Genomic DNA, 16,060 nt, shown 5'->3' with positions numbered 1-16,060 from the left:
TAAATCTGGAAATTCCAGAATTCTGCTTCTATACTCGAGCGACAGAACCTGCGCTCAAACGACCACTCTGTGACCTTGCACTTTGTGATGACCAGGTCCTTGTTTTCTTTATTTTCCTTCTTCCTCTATTCTCCTTTTATCTTCGTTGGACTTGAAACATCCGGAATTGGTTCTCTAGATTAGAGTTCTTCTTCTTGTTTGGTTCGGTGTCGATTTTCGCTTGATCCAGAGAGCGTGAGGTCAGGTCCGAAGTGCCCGAGTGTTGAACCAAAAATTTTTCTGGGCTGGATGGCTAGCCACACGTGCGGGGGCCTTAGGCCGCACGTGTGGGAGGCAAGGCCGTACGTGCAAAATTCAGGGTCTGTTTGGCATGGCACATTACTTAAATTGCAGGTGCGTGCGGGGAGGACTGTACATGCGGGGATGGAAGTCGTACGTGCAGGAGTGAGGCTCCGCATGCGCGGGGCACGTGCCACATGTACGGGACGATTGACAATCCGAAATCCCTATTTTTATCCCTCTATTTTTGCTGAATGTATCACTTTTGTTACATCTCTCTCTCTCTAAAAATATATCTCTCTCCCTTCTCTTTATGTTTCTACCTCAAAAACAAGCTTAAAACTTTGATCCTTCATCATCCATAGAGGATTGGCCCATAGTTCCTTCATCAATATTGTGGAGCACCTCAAGAACTACTTTGTGTACGGTGGAGATCAACTTCTACAACTTTTGGTTTCTAGGGTTTTCTTCTCTCATCACCTTCAAAACTTGAGGTAGGGTTATCTTGAGTTATAAATACATGTTGTGCCATATAAATGTTGATTTGTGAGTCTTCTAGTGGTTCTCATGTTAGATTTCTATTTTTGAGCAAAAATGTAGAGAGTTTTTAAATGTGGGTTTTAAATCTCAACTCTATGTTAATCCTAGGGGGTTTTCCTTTTCATTAAACATAAGAAGGATGATTTGGTAAGATTTCACTAAGAAAATGGGGAAAATGTTGGTTTTGATGAAAACCCTAGAATTTGGGGATTTTTGAAAGACATGGAAATGTCCATTATAGCGATTCTAGTATTCCCTTTTACTGTTCAGTTGTATTCCGGACTCGGTTCCGTGGAGTTGGTAGTTGTGTCTACCTTGTTGTCGTCCTTTAATTCCATTTGATTGAGTTTTTGGATGTGTTGGGCATGTTTCGAGCAGGTGGGTTGAGCCTTGGTCTAATTTCCTGTTGCTAGGTTTTTGGTCGTTCCGCTCGAGCGGGCAGTATAGTGCTCGAGCAAAGATTGCACACCCCCAGTATTTTCTTGCGCTCGAGCGGGCTTGTTGTAGCTCGAGCGGGTAGTACATTTTGGTGTAAGTTCTGGGAGGGGAAAATCTATGCTCAAGTGGACTGGTTTTCACGCTCGAGCGGATGTACTTTATTCTTGTGTCTTGGAGCTCGAGTGGGCCTTATTACGCTCGAGCGAACTCAGTATTTTGTTCTTGGCGCTCGAGCGTTGTGTTTTTCGCTCGAGCGGGCCTGTCGTACATCAGAAGGCAGTTGGGCATTTTTAAGTCACTTTTTACATCCTCACTCTCTCTCTTACTTTTCAAAAACGCCATTTGAGAGCTTCTCTCTCTAAACCTCCACTTCTCTCTAAGTATTGATCTCGTCGGAGTTGTTTCCTCACCTTTGGCCTTTACAAAAAGGTTGTTGATCGTCGAGGGCTATCTTTTGATCCGAGAAATTTGTGATTTGGAGCATCTTCATTTCGTTATCTCCTTCGTTGGGTTTCATCTTTTGAGGTAGGGATTCCTACTCACTCTTATGGGTTTTGACCTAGATTTTTGGGCACTTTGTTAAATGGTTTGATTTTGAGATCTAGGGTTTCAAAATGTATAAAAGGGGGTTTGTTATTTTGATTCTAAAATGTGTATTTTGGGTTTCAAAATAGGGATATTAATGTTGGTTGTTGATGTATGAACCATTGGGTCATTATTGGAAAGAGGGGTAGAAAACCCTAATTTGTTTTATAAATTAATGGGTATAATTAATTTGGGAAAAGTGTTGTTATTTGGAATTGAGTTGGAAATAATGAAATTGGCTCATTATATAGTAAAATGGTGGAGTTGGATTTGTTAATCGCTCACTTTTGAAAACATTGATATTTTATCTGTTGGAGCTTTTATTATCTATTTAGAAATAATTGCTTGGGCTACCGGTGGAGGGTAGTTTTGATTGTTGTAGACAATGCATGATGATTAGGCAAACTAAAACTAATCAATTGGATGTGTCATAGAGTATGACGGTTGTGAGAATACATTAGCGTTATGTATTGATTGATTGTGTATATGACCTATGTGTATATACGTTGTGTGTGTGGGAGGAGATAGGGGATGTACTCCACGGTTTAGTGGAAGATAGGGGATGGACCTCTAAACCGGATGTTGTTTGGGAGGAGATAGGGGATGGACTCCACTGATACAGCTCATATGCTTGTCAGTTAATGTGTTGATATAGCTCATATGTTTGTCAGTTAATGTGTTGATATAGCTCATATGCTTATCTATGGAAGTGTTGATATAGCTCATATGCTTATCTGTTGAAATGATGATGTAGCTTTTATGCTTATCTATTGTGAAATGGGAAAATGTTTAATATGAATTATTATTTCGTTTAGAGTATATGGCCAGGTTCTGAGCCACGGTTTTGAATTGGAAATTGGACAAGAAATGGAAAATGAACTGAAACATGGACATAGTGGTCATGTAATGGAAATGGATTATGAAATGATTTATGGGAATTAAACATTTATCAATTGCTAATGTCTTAGTTATTGCTCATACTGTGTTTAGCATATCTCTACTGGGCGTTGGCTCACCCTATATGGGACATTATTTTTACGTACAGGTAGCATGCCACCTCCAAGGACATAGCCTGGATGATGATAAGAGTTAAAGACTCTTTTTGTTTACTTTGTTTGTATTACATGTATATCAAGCCGAGGGCTTATTTTGTATAGAGTTAGCACTCTTCTTTTGTATAACCAAGTGTTGGCTTGGAAAGTTGTAAGCCCATAGGGCATTTGCTTTTGTTGTTAACATGTAATACTGTTGTAAGAACTACTCTGATGAATAGAAATGGTTGGTTTCTTTTATATCAATGCATGCCTAAAGCGATGGGTTTTATGTACTATTTTGAGGGCATGACATCCATGGAATTCTTCCTTTTCTTTTGATAAAAAGATGAATGTGTGTAGATTCCATAATGTGGTTGCAAAGATGGAAAGCTTTTGACATGTGGAAATGGAGGACTTGTTTTAGAAATTATGGTTAAAGATATGATGATATATGGTTGTGAGATGACAAATTGTTGTGCACTTTGAAATTGTGAGAATTATAAACACGGGAAAATTAATGTTTGAAAAACACTACTTGTGGTCTTGAAGAGACTAGATTGTTAAGACTTGTGAATGTAAAATTGTAACTATGTGTTGATGACACATGGTCTTCTTGTGAAAGAACAATGAAGAAAGGAAATGGGAATTGTGATTGTTGGCATTATTGGGGAGACATTTGAAATTGGAGAAGTGTTATAAGATATGGAAAGATCATGGCATTGCATTTTTATTCAATTATTATTTTGCATTGTAAATTTCGATTGAAGATATTTATTTCGTGAAAGAAAATGATGTTATAATAAGAACTATGGAAATGTGCCATCGGGTAAATACGTGGTAAGTCCGGATAGGGGGTGTAGTTAATCTCGATAAGTTAGCCTGATTGTCCATGGTGAAAGACCAGAAAACCGCGCGGATAGGTGTCAAGCCTTCCGGTTAATACCAGTAAAAATGACAACTTGGTAGTATTTGTAGAGTATACTTGCAGACACCAGCCTATGGATTACTAGTGTCGTATTTACTGCCCTTATTAATTAAATCGGAAGTTTTGAAATGTGTTGAGATTGCTAACTTTTATTGAAAATGGAAATCCTTAAGAAGAGCATGAAATGTAACTTTCTTTAAGAGAGCATGGCATAGCATGAACATTGGTATTTTATTGAGATTTGGCATAACTGTATATACTTTGTTAGAATTCTCTACTGGGCTTTGTGCTCACCCCTATAGGATTTGGTACAGGTAAAGATGTGGTGATCCTGCCGAACTGAGGGCGTGGATATTTTTGTGAAGAGTAAATAGCTCTCTTATTTTTGTTGTAAATTTTGTAAAGCTAGGGGCTAAACGTGTATGGGTCTGAGTGACCATTTTGTGTAATCGGGCTATTGTCCTGGAAGATGTAAGCCCTTAAGGGCATGTTATTGTTTTGAGACTAGGTGCTTCACATGCTATAGATTCATGTGTATTTCTATCATTGAATGTATATCCGCATGTGAAACTTTTGTATAAACTTTCTTATTAACCATGTAAAGATGAGAGGTTTATCGTCATGGTTTAGTGAATGTTAATTAATGAGGGTTGTTCATGTTGAATTATTTCAGGTGCTTTACAACTTGGTATCAGAGCTACCGGGTTTGAATACTTAGGACTCGCGAGAAGTGGTTGTCTTACCAAAATGGGTTCATTTCGCGTCATTACGAAAATGTTTTGCTTAATTGTGATTGTGTGATAACATGCTTATGTGACTATATAGGTATGGGATTAGACTTTTGGGATGTTATTTGCGCCTGTTAGATTCCTTGAAGTCTTATTAGAAGGGTACTTAATCAATACTCGTTCTACTAAGAATTCTTGGTTTCTCATGGAACGAATCTCATCACTAAAGGATAATTCGTATGTTTTTACGTGACTAAGTGCTTATGTGGAGTGAATTAAATTTTTGTGTGATACGATATATGAAATTGCTATAGTTTAACGTGTGAGGAAAGTGACGAGCACATTTGGGATGATGTGCTAAATTGTTTACTTGATTTCTCAATTAGGATGTCGGGAAGAATTTGAACACGAGGTGGTAGGGGTGGAAGGCGAGGTCGAGGTCGCCGGGGTGTACATGAGATACTCGTCCATGAGGTCCCGGTACAAGAAGAGGGTTTAGGCCAAGGTGACATGGCCGAACAAATGGGGCAAATGGAGCTACCGGGGCAAGCCGGCCAAGCCACAATGGGGGCTCTAGCCCGGGAGATGGAAGGGGCATTGAGGGAGTCCATGAACATACTTAGGGTAGGGAGAATGTTGCAGAGACAAGGGCGAGCTTCCTCACTAGGGAGTTTTTGTGGGCCAAGCCGGACGAATTCCATGGCAGCCTCGAGCCAAAGAAAGCGGATGAATGGCTTGAACAAACTGTGAAGACTTTCGAGATGCTTCATATTGAAGATCGTGAGTTGAGGGTGACCTTTGCAAGCTACTATCTCAAGGGTGACTCAGGCCAATGGTGGAAGTATGCCAAGGGCCGAATAAAACCGACATGGGAGGCGTTTGTGGTGGCCTTCCAAGACAAGTACCTACCTCCCACGGCTAGGGAGAGGTTGAGGCAGGAGTTCCAAGATCTTAAGCAGATTAACATGTCCGTGGCCGAGTTCGAGGCGGTCTTCTCCAATTTATCCCGGTTTGCACCGGAATTACTAGTGACAGAGGAACATCGTTGCATCGAGTTTGAGAAGAAGCTTAGAACTAAGATCCTATTCAAGGTTGCTGGGAACATGATCTGAAATTATGACCGTCTTATGGAGGCGGCCGCACATGTGGATATTATGGTGGAGGCCGAAGAGGAGAGGCTTCGGAATTCGAGGTCTAAGGGCCAAGGGTCGTAGGAAGATTATAGACCCAATAAGAAGAGTAGAAACACATACCCATCTCAGCCTCAGCAACAGCAGTCTAGATCTACTTTTCCCTTGCCTAGTGCAAGCTCGGGAAGAGGTGCGCCGAGTGGGTTTTCTTGCTTCAAGTGTGGCCAACCGAGTCACAATGCCTTTGCATGTCCGCAGAAGGGAGGAGGACAACAAATGTTACCACCACCACCACCTAACCGATCTTAGAGTCAGTCTCAGAGTAGAGGACAGGGGCCTACTTTCTATCAGTGCGGTCAGTCAGGGCATATGAAGAGAGCTTGCCCGCAGTTGAGAGGCGCATCTGGCGCATCAGGGTCGAGGCAGACTCAGAGCCACCAGCAGGCTCACTCAGCTCAGACTTCACGAGTTCATTAGGGAGCCACTTCGGCTCAGTCTGTACAGCAGGCTTATGCTCCGAGGGATGAGCAGGTTGATTAGAGGCCACAGGGGCGCGTGTATGTAGTTACCATGCCAGAGCAATTGCCAGGACCCTCGATTGTGAGAGGTATTTTTATTGTGTGTAATTCTTTGGCCAGTGTGTTGATAAATACGGGTGCGTCTCATTCATTCATATCTACTGGATTCCCATCTGCATTGGGGTTAGAGGTGGCACAGTTAGCGTCTCCTCTCAGAGTAGAGTCACCAGTTGGGGATACAGTTGACTTAGACCGAGGGTGCTTTGATTGTGAGATAGAGGTTGCCGGGCGTAGGCCCCCGTTTGCTTTTGTGTTGCTAGACATGTCGAGTTTTGATGTCATTCTAGGCATGGATTGGTTGTCTTCGTATCGAGCAGTGATTGATTGTTTTCGGTAGAGGGTCACAGTGTGCACCTCGAGTGGTGATTGTTTTTACTTTCTGGGGGAGAGGGCTAATCGGGTCTTATCGCTGGTATTTGATCCTCGTGGTAGGAATGAGCTTAGTGGTCTTCTTGCTACTGTCTTGGATAGTGAGAGTGACGGGACACGAGTTGAGTTGCCAAAGGTAGTGTGTGAATACCCGGATGTGTTTCTTGAGGACCTTACTAGTTTACCACCCCACGGGGAGATTGAGTTCACCATCGACTTAGTGCCTAGAACGACACCAATTTCTATGGTGCTGTATAGATTTGCACCCGTGGAGTTGCATAAGTTGAAGATTCAACTCCAAGAGCTTTTAGACAAGGGCTTTATTCGCCCTAGTACGTCACCTTGGGGAGCACCGACCTTTTTTGCGAAGAAGAAGGATGGGTCGTTGCGGTTGTGTATTGATTACCTCAAGTTGAACCGAGTTACTGTTAAGAACAAATACCCTTTACCCAGAATAGATGACTTGTTTGATCAACTTAGGGGGTCTTGTTGTTTTTCAAAGATACACTTGAGGTCGGGGTACCATCAGTTGAGAGCCCGGGAGGAGGACATCTAGAAAATCGCCTTTCGTACGCATTATGGCCACTATGAGTTCCTAGTAATGCCATTTGGGTTGACAAATGCACCGGCTCCCTTTATGGATTTGGTGAACCAAATTTTTAGGGAGTATTTGGATCATTTTGTGGTCGTCTTTGTGGACGACATCCTAATTTATTCGACTTCCAAAGAAGAACATGAGGCTCACTTGAGGGTAGTGCTTGATTTGCTTAGGAAACATTAGTTGTATGCCAAGTTTGAGAAGTGCGAGTTTTGGCTCACCAAAGTGAAGTTTTTGGGTCATGTAGTGTCAAGGGAAGGAGTAACTGTAGATTCTTCGAAGATAGATTCTGTACAAGATTGGGAGCAACCTAAGAATGTTTTTGAGATCCGGAATTTCTTGGGATTGGCGGGGTACTACTGGCGTTTTGTGAGGGACTTTTCTAGATTAGCCGCGCCTTTAACTAGGTTGACTAGAAAGAGGATTAAATTTGTGTGGAGTGAAGCTTGTGAGAAGTCTTTCCAAGAGATAAAAACTAGATTGACTACGGCACCGGTGTTAGCAATCCCAGAATGAGGTTTGGGTTATACTATCTTTTGTGATGCGTCTCGGGATGGGCTCGGTTGTGTTTTGATGCAAAAGGGAAAGGTTGTCGCATATGGTTCCCGATAGTGGAAAACTCATGAGAAGAATTACCCTACTCACGACCTGGAACTAGCAGCGGTAGTGTTTGCCTTGAAAATTTGGAGGCATTACTTGTATGGTGAGAAGTTTGAGGTTTTCTCCGACCATAAGAGCTTGAAATATTTGTTTTCCCAAAAAGATTTGAATCTACGCCAACGGAGGTGAATGGAGCTTTTAGAAGGCTATGATTTTGAGTTACACTATCATCCGGGGAAGGCCAATGTACTGGCCGACGCCTTAAGCCGAAAAATCGTGGGTAGTTTGGCGAGTGTGGCCATACGGGAGTGGGTTATGTTGGGGGAAGTCGGCAAGTTTGAATTACAATTGGGTGAGTCTGAAGAGGGCACAACATTGTTTACCTTGAGTGCTCAACCAGTTTTGATTAGCAAAGTTGTAGAGGCACAACAAGGAGACTGTGAAGTAGAGTTAATTCGTGATAGAATCTCCAGTAGAAAGGAAGAGAAGGGTTTGAACATTCACACGAATAAGAGTATACATTACTTAGATCGCCTGTTTGTGCCTGAATCATGTAGAGAGGAAGTGCTTCAAGAGTTCCACCATTCATGCCTTGTGGTGCATCCGGGAGGCACCAAAATGTACCGAGACGTTAGTCGTCAGTTTTGGTGGAGGGATATAAAGCGGGATGTCGCATCCTTTGTGTCCAAGTGCCTTACTTGTCAACAAATGAAGACCGAACATCAGAGACCAGTGGGTTTGTTACAACACTTACCTATAGCCGAGTAGAAGTGGGAGTACGTTATCATGGACTTCGTAGTTGGGCTTCCTAGAACACAGTGGGGCAATGATGCCATTTGGGTAATTGTTGATCGGTTGACTAAGTCCACACATTTCATTCCAATGCGCACTAGCGACCCTGTTGAGTACTTGGCAAAGTTGTATGTTAGAGAGATAGTTTTACTTCATGGCGTTCCAATAACCATTGTGTTGGATAGGGATCCTCGTTTTATTGCCCTGTTGTGGCAAATCCTGCAAGAGGCATTGGAAACCAAGTTGACTTTTAGCACCGCTTATCACCCTCAAACCGATGGGCAATCGGAACGCACTATTCAGATTTTGGAGGACATGCTTAGAGCTTGTGTCCTAGATTTCAAGGGGTCTTGGGAGAGGCACTTACCGTTGATTGAGTTTGCCTACAACAATAGTTATCAGGCTAGCATCGAGATGGCACCGTTTGAGGCGTTGTATAGCCGACCTTGTAGATCACCTGTTTGTTTGGCCAAGGTGGGGGATGCACCATTGTTGTGTCCGAAGATTGTTAGGGAGACGACGAAGAAGGTTGCTCTCATTCGAAAGAGGTTAGCTACGGCCCAAAGCCGATAGAAGAGTTATGCCGACAAGAGGAGACAACCTTTATCTTTTGAAGTGGAGGACCATGTGTTTCTTAAGATCTCACCTAGGCGGGGTTTGATGAAGTTTGGCAAGAGTGGGAAATTGTCTCCGAGGTTCATTGGGCCTTTTTGAGATATTTGAGAGAATCGGGGGAGTGGCATACCGGTTAGCTTTACCACCACAACTTTCGGGAGTCCACAATGTGTTTCATGTGTCCATGCTTAGGAAATATGAACCTGACCCTTCTCATGTGCTGGATTGGGTTGATTTGGAGGTAGATTAGGATGCCTCCTACGAAGAGCGGCCGGTTCAAATCTTAGATACCCAAGAGCAAGTGCTACGAGGCAAAACCATACCGTTAGTGAAGGTGTTGTGGAGACACCATGGCATTGAGGAAGCGACTTGGGAAAGGGAGGCGAAAGTCCGCTCGAAGGATCCGAATTTATTTGAGCATGCTTGATTGTTTTATTTTAATTGTAGCATCCCCTAATGACGAAGGGAAGAATGTTAAATTGTGGGTCACATGTTATTATGTGTATTGTTAATCCAAGTTTGAGATTGTGAAAGATCGATATTTTGCTAAAGATGTTTTATTCCATGTGCCTTGTATAATGATTGTTGTTTTGATGGAAATGATAATGAAAAGTGTGGTAAATAATAGTTGAATATAAATGTTGCAACTTGATAATGTCGTTGAGAATAATTTTGATTGTTGAACACTCTTGTTTGGTGAGTTTATTTAATTTTTTGAAGTTGATTCAAATTTCAGGGACAAAATTTCCCATAGTGGGGAGGTTGTGATGACTGGGTCCTTGTTTTCTTTATTTTCCTTATTCCTCCATTATCCTTTTATCTTCGTTAGACTTGAAACATCCGGAATTGGTTCTCTAGATTAGAGTTCTTGTTCTTGTTTGGTTCGGTGTCGATTTTCGCTTGTTCCGGAGAGTGTGAGGTCAAGTCCGGAGTGCCCGAGGGTTGAACCAAAAAATTTTCTGGGCTGGTTGGTTAGCCGCACGTGAGGGGGCCTTGGGCCACAGGTACGGAATTCAAGGTCAGTTTGGCATGGCACACTACTTAAATTGCAGGTGTGGAGCAGGTGCATACAAGGAGGGTCCCACGTGGGGATGGGAGCCGCACGTGCGGGAGTGAGGCTCCGCACGTGTGGGGCACGTGTCGCACGTGTGGGACGACTGGCAGTCCGAAATCCCTGTTTTTATCCCTCTATTTTTGCTGAATGTATCACTTTTATTACATCTCTCTCTCTCTAAAAATATATCTCTCTCCCTTCTCTTTATGTTTCTACCTCAAAAACAAGCTTAAAACTTTGATCCTTCATCAATATTGTAGAGCACCTCAAGAACTACTTTGTGTACGGTGGAGATCAACTTCTACAACTTTTGGTTTCTAGGGTTTTCTTCTCTCATCACCTTCAAAGTTTGAGGTAGGGTTTTCTTGAGATATATACATGTTGTGCCATATAAATGTTGATTTGTGAGTCTTCTAGTGGTTCTCATGTTAGATTTCTATTTTCGAAAAAAAAATGTAGAGAGTTTTTAAATGTGGGTTTTAAATCTCAACTCTATGTTAATCCTAGGGGGTTTTCCTTTTCATTAAACATAAGAAGGATGATTTGGTAAGATTTCACTAAGAAAATGGGGAAAATGTTGGTTTTGATGAAAACCCTAGAATTTGGGGATTTTTGAAAGACATGGAAATGTCCATGGAATTCTTCCTTTTCTTTTGATAAAAAGATGAATGTGTATAGATTCCATAATGTGGTTGCAAAGATGGAAAGCTATTGACATGTGGAAATGGAGAACTTGTTTTAGAAATTATGGTTAAAGATATGATGATATATGGTTGTGAGATGACAAATTGTTGTGCACTTTGAAATTGTGAGAATTATAAACACGGGAAAATTAATGTTTGAAAAACACTACTTGTGGTCTTGAAGAGACTAGATTGTTAAGACTTGTGAATGTAAAATTGTAACTATGTGTTGATGACACATGGTCTTCTTGTGAAAGAACAATGAAGAAAGGAAATGGGAATTGTGATTGTTGGCATTATTGGGGAGACATTTGAAATTGGAGAAGTGTTATAAGATATGGAAAGATCATGGCATTGCATTTTCATTCAATTATTATTTTGCATTGTAAATTTCGATTGAAGATATTTATTTCATGAAAGAAAATGATGTTGTAATAAGAACTATGGAAATGTGGCATGGGGTAAATACGTGGTAAGTCCGAATAGAGGGTGTAGTTAATCTTGATAAGTTAGCCTAAGTGTCCATGGTGAAAGACCAGAAAACCGCGTGGATAGGTGTCGAACCTTCCGGTTAACACTGGTAAAAATAACAACTTGGTAGTACTTGTAGAGTCTACTTGTAGACACCAGCCTAGGGATTACCAGTGTCGTATTTAACGCCCTTATTAATTAAGTCGAAAGTTTTGAAATGTGTTGAGATTGCTAACTTTTATTGAAAATGAAAATCCTTAAGAAGAGCATGAAATGTAACTTTCTTTCAGAGAGCATGGCATAGCATGAACATTGGTATTTTATTGAGATTTGGCATAACTGTATATGCTTTGTTAGAATTCTCTACTAGGCTTTGTGCTCACCCCTATGGGATTTGGTGCAGGTAAAGATGTGGTGATCCTGCCGAACTGAGGGCGTGGATATTTTTGTGAAGAGTAAATAGCTCTCTTATTTTTGTTGTAAATTTTGTAAAGCCAAGGGCTAAACGTGTATGGGTCCGAGTGACCATTTTGTGTAACCGGCCTATTGTCTTGGAAGATGTAAACCCTTAAGGGCATGTTATTGTTTTGAGACTAGGTGCTTCACATGCTATAGATTCATGTGTATTTTTATCGTTGAATGTATATCCGTATGTGAAACTTTTGTATAAACTCTCTTATTAACCATGTAAAGATGGGAGGTTTATCGTCATGGTTTAGTGAATGTTAATTAATGAGGGTTGTTCATGTTGAATTATTTCAGGGTGTTACACACTTCCGCTCGAGCGACCAAAAGTTGGCTCAAGCGTGAAATGCATGCTCCCTGAAGTTCACACATTTTGCATACCACTCAAGTGACAAGAGTTGCGCTCGAGCGAAGACCTTAGTCTCACACTCGAGCTACCTTCGAGCATGTGTCGAGCAGAAAAATCAAGCAACTAGTACTTTTTCAGAGTTTACAGATCGCTCGAGCGAAGGAAGTTGCGCTCGAGCAGCCCCTCACATTTTTTACCCACCGCTCGAGCGAAAGAAATTGCACTCGAGCAAGGCCCCTGTTTTCAGCATAATTGACTAAGTGTTTCAAAGTGCATTTTGGCATCTTCATCGCATCTTAGGCATTCCTAGGCCATGATTAAGACACAATAATGAGGATAAGACTTAGAAACACACTAAGAATGAAACACAATGATTGTAATGAATTCTGAGCGTGTGTTTCAATGTGTACATGTTATGTGTTGTTTGTAGGTCACGCGCCGTAAGCTATCCGATCTGTCTACTTCATCCGTTCTACAATTGGAGCCAACTGTGAGTAATAACTTTGTAAAGCTATGTTCAATTTATAAGTATTTTCTGAATGATATAAGGTGATCTGTTTTCTGAAATATTATTTTTTGTATGAATGAATGGTTGTCTAATGTTTCTGAAATGTATTCATGGCATCATTAGCTTCAGATGACATTTGTTATCTGTTCTATTGGTCCCAACCATGGGGCCAACTGTACATATCATGAGCCAACTGTTATGAATCCTTTTGTATACGTCCCATTTATAGGCCAACTATACGTCTCATGAGCCAATTGTACCGTCTTCGTGCACATAAGTCAACTGTATGTCTTCATAGCCATCCCTTTATGGGTCAACTATTTCTGCTAGTGCTAATGGATGTACCACGTATGATTAACTGCAAATCCTGATTATGAGCACGATACTGAATCTGTCTCTGTTATGAGCTCTGATTTTTTAACATGATTATGAATTCTATTTTCTATAGCTATTATGGACAACATTCATTAAACCCTTTACTCTGTTATTATTCACTAGGCTTCTGCTCAATATTTATATTATGTATGTAGGCTAGTAGGCGCGTGACCAGGCCTAAACTGCTGCCTGAAGAGTTTTGTTTTGTCAGCTAGCCACCATGCCTCTCGAGGAGGTTCTCGTTTGTCAAGTCAAGTTTTGTGAACCATGTGAATAATGTTTTTGTTTGTTTTTGTCTATCTGTACTTTGGGCTAAGTCCCTTATGACACTATTTGTATCTGTATGGTGATACATGATGTATGCAAGTTTGACATTATATATAAGTTTTAAATCTTTTTTGTCCCATGTATGTCTGCACAACTCTATGGACTATGTATGTTTCTCTATTTGCTTCCGCTAACCCTTGTATTTCATGATATATTTAGGTCAGAGGCCTTCGGTAATCCAAGGATTACTGGCCGGTTATGACGCTAAACCTATAGGGGTAGGTTTAGGTTGTGACATGAAGTCTGTTAATTGTTGGCCATGAGGCCTTTTAAATGCAGGTAGAATGCCAATGTGTTATAAAACAGATTAATCCCTTTTATATAGTTTGTTATTTTGTAATTAATGACGTAATGCCTATGGACGTATATTGTATTTCATTACATATACACGAGAGAGGACATTGTAATTTATTCATTCCTAAATACCTTTGATGTTTATTATTATTGAAATGGACTGATTTAAAGGAAAAATGTAACATTTTCTTTGTAATAAAAGTCGGGGCATTACAGTAGAGGTTTCTAGCAGTTTCAAGGAGAAGTTTGGGAATTTCAAGAAGTCTTTATATGAGGATACTAAGGACTTCTTTCATTGTATGAAGCTTCATATCTTTTAATGGAGGGTGAAAGTATATTAGAAGAAACTAGAGATTTCACAACTAAATATCTCAAAGAATGGCTCAAGAATAAGATCATAAATCCAAATCTTGGCATGTTTGTGCGTAACGCCCCGAAAATAATGACAATGGATACCCTCATAACTCTCAACAGATATGCGAAAGCTTAATAGTCTTAATCATTCAATATCGAAAGCATTTCAAGAACTATTATTCATTCATTGATTTCTTTGAAATATTATAAAAGATATCACATTCATTAATACATTCATCAATCCTAAATTATGAATCTATAGCATGTGACCGATATAATAGAACAAAAAGAAATAAATATACGTTCATGCCCCAATGGCTACAAAATTTCAAGACATTGCTTGGTTACAACAAAAGTGGGTCAAATCCAATACAATTAAAGTCTTAGGCTTACACAAAACAAATATACAAAACCAAAATGAGTGTCCCGCTCCAATGTCCTCCCAAGCGATCCTTTTGTCCGAGGTATACGATCAGCAAAAGTTATTTTCCACATGGGATAGGCTAAAACCTAGTAGAGATGAATTTAATGATTTGTATGATACTTAACAAAGCCATATGATGAATGCACATGAATGCCAATGCCAAAACATGTGTTTTCCCCTTTTTAAACTATGCAGTGCCATAGTTCAATTCACAATTTATAAACCGTTACCTCAAATAGAAAACATGGTAGTAAATACACACAATGAAAATCTCTAGGTATGTGTCTGCAAGTAGACTATACAAGCACTATCAAAAGCCATTTTACAAGTACTAACTGGAAAGACCGGCACCTAACCATGTAAGTTTTTAGACTTTCACCATCGACATAAAGGCCAACATAAAAAACACAACCACACCCCCTAACTAAATTAACCACGGTATTTATCTCTTTTTCTCAAAACGATACCTTTCAATGCAATGAGTATAAACCAATGTTCAAATTAAATGCATGAGTAAATGGGTTTCAGTTAACCTAGTTCTCATGCAATTGCTACAACAATCAATATTATCCTCCGCCGATAGCCAAAACAAATATCTCCATTTAATAAATAAATTTCAAGAGACTGATAGAATTTCATAATCTAAACGTAGGAGCAACAGCTACATGTTCAAACTTCACTTTTCCAATTCACACAAGAATCATAACCTTCTTCCAAGATACCATCATTTTCTCCTTGTTTCCAAATAAAGAAATCATCAAGGTTTTTTCCATAATACCAAAACAGATATTTCTGCCAACATTCATATTTTAAAAGCAACTTCCTCAAGTCCTAATACCATAAACAATTCTGATATCATTTCCAAGAAAACATCCAAAAGTCCCTCTTTTATAAATCAATTCAAACCCAATTGAAACCCAAGTAGGAGCACATACGAAATTAAATATCATGTAGAACATTAAAAAATTCCCAACATCAAAGCAAGGAAAAAAGATGAGCAAATCCCTAAAATTGACAAAGACGAAAACTCAAACTTTTTAGATCAAAATGACCCTCTCGTCGAGCTCTACCTTTAATCCTAAAGCACAGATACCGAGAAACCAACGAATTGAGAAAAATCAGAAGATTTATACAAGAATTCTAGTGAGAGATGAGAGTAAAGAGATTCCTGATATTGTAGAGAGAGAGAGCTTCAAAAATTTACTAAGAAGTGACTTTCCTTGCAGCTTTATACAAACAGACTACTTGAGCGAACAAAACACCACTCGAGCTTCATACACAACACACTGCTCGAGCAACCAAACCTAGGCTCGAATAAAGAACCCAAACACCAATAAGATTATCCCTGCAAAATAGGTCGCTCGAGTGAACAAAATGCCACTAGAGCAAAGAACGCTCTACTCCCAAAAATTCAGACTGCAAACTCAGAAAGTAGGAAAAACAAAAGACTGCTCGAGCGATAAAAACACCTCTCGAGCAAACTGAAAACAAAACAGTCAAAACCTCCCCGACATACTCAATCCAATTTGTTCAAAACATCACCTC

The sequence above is a fragment of the Camellia sinensis genome, chromosome 12 (genome assembly GCF_055761805.1).
Source record: "Camellia sinensis isolate YWXY chromosome 12, ASM5576180v1, whole genome shotgun sequence".
Taxonomy (NCBI): domain Eukaryota; kingdom Viridiplantae; phylum Streptophyta; class Magnoliopsida; order Ericales; family Theaceae; genus Camellia; species Camellia sinensis.
This window is presented reverse-complemented; position numbering follows the sequence as displayed.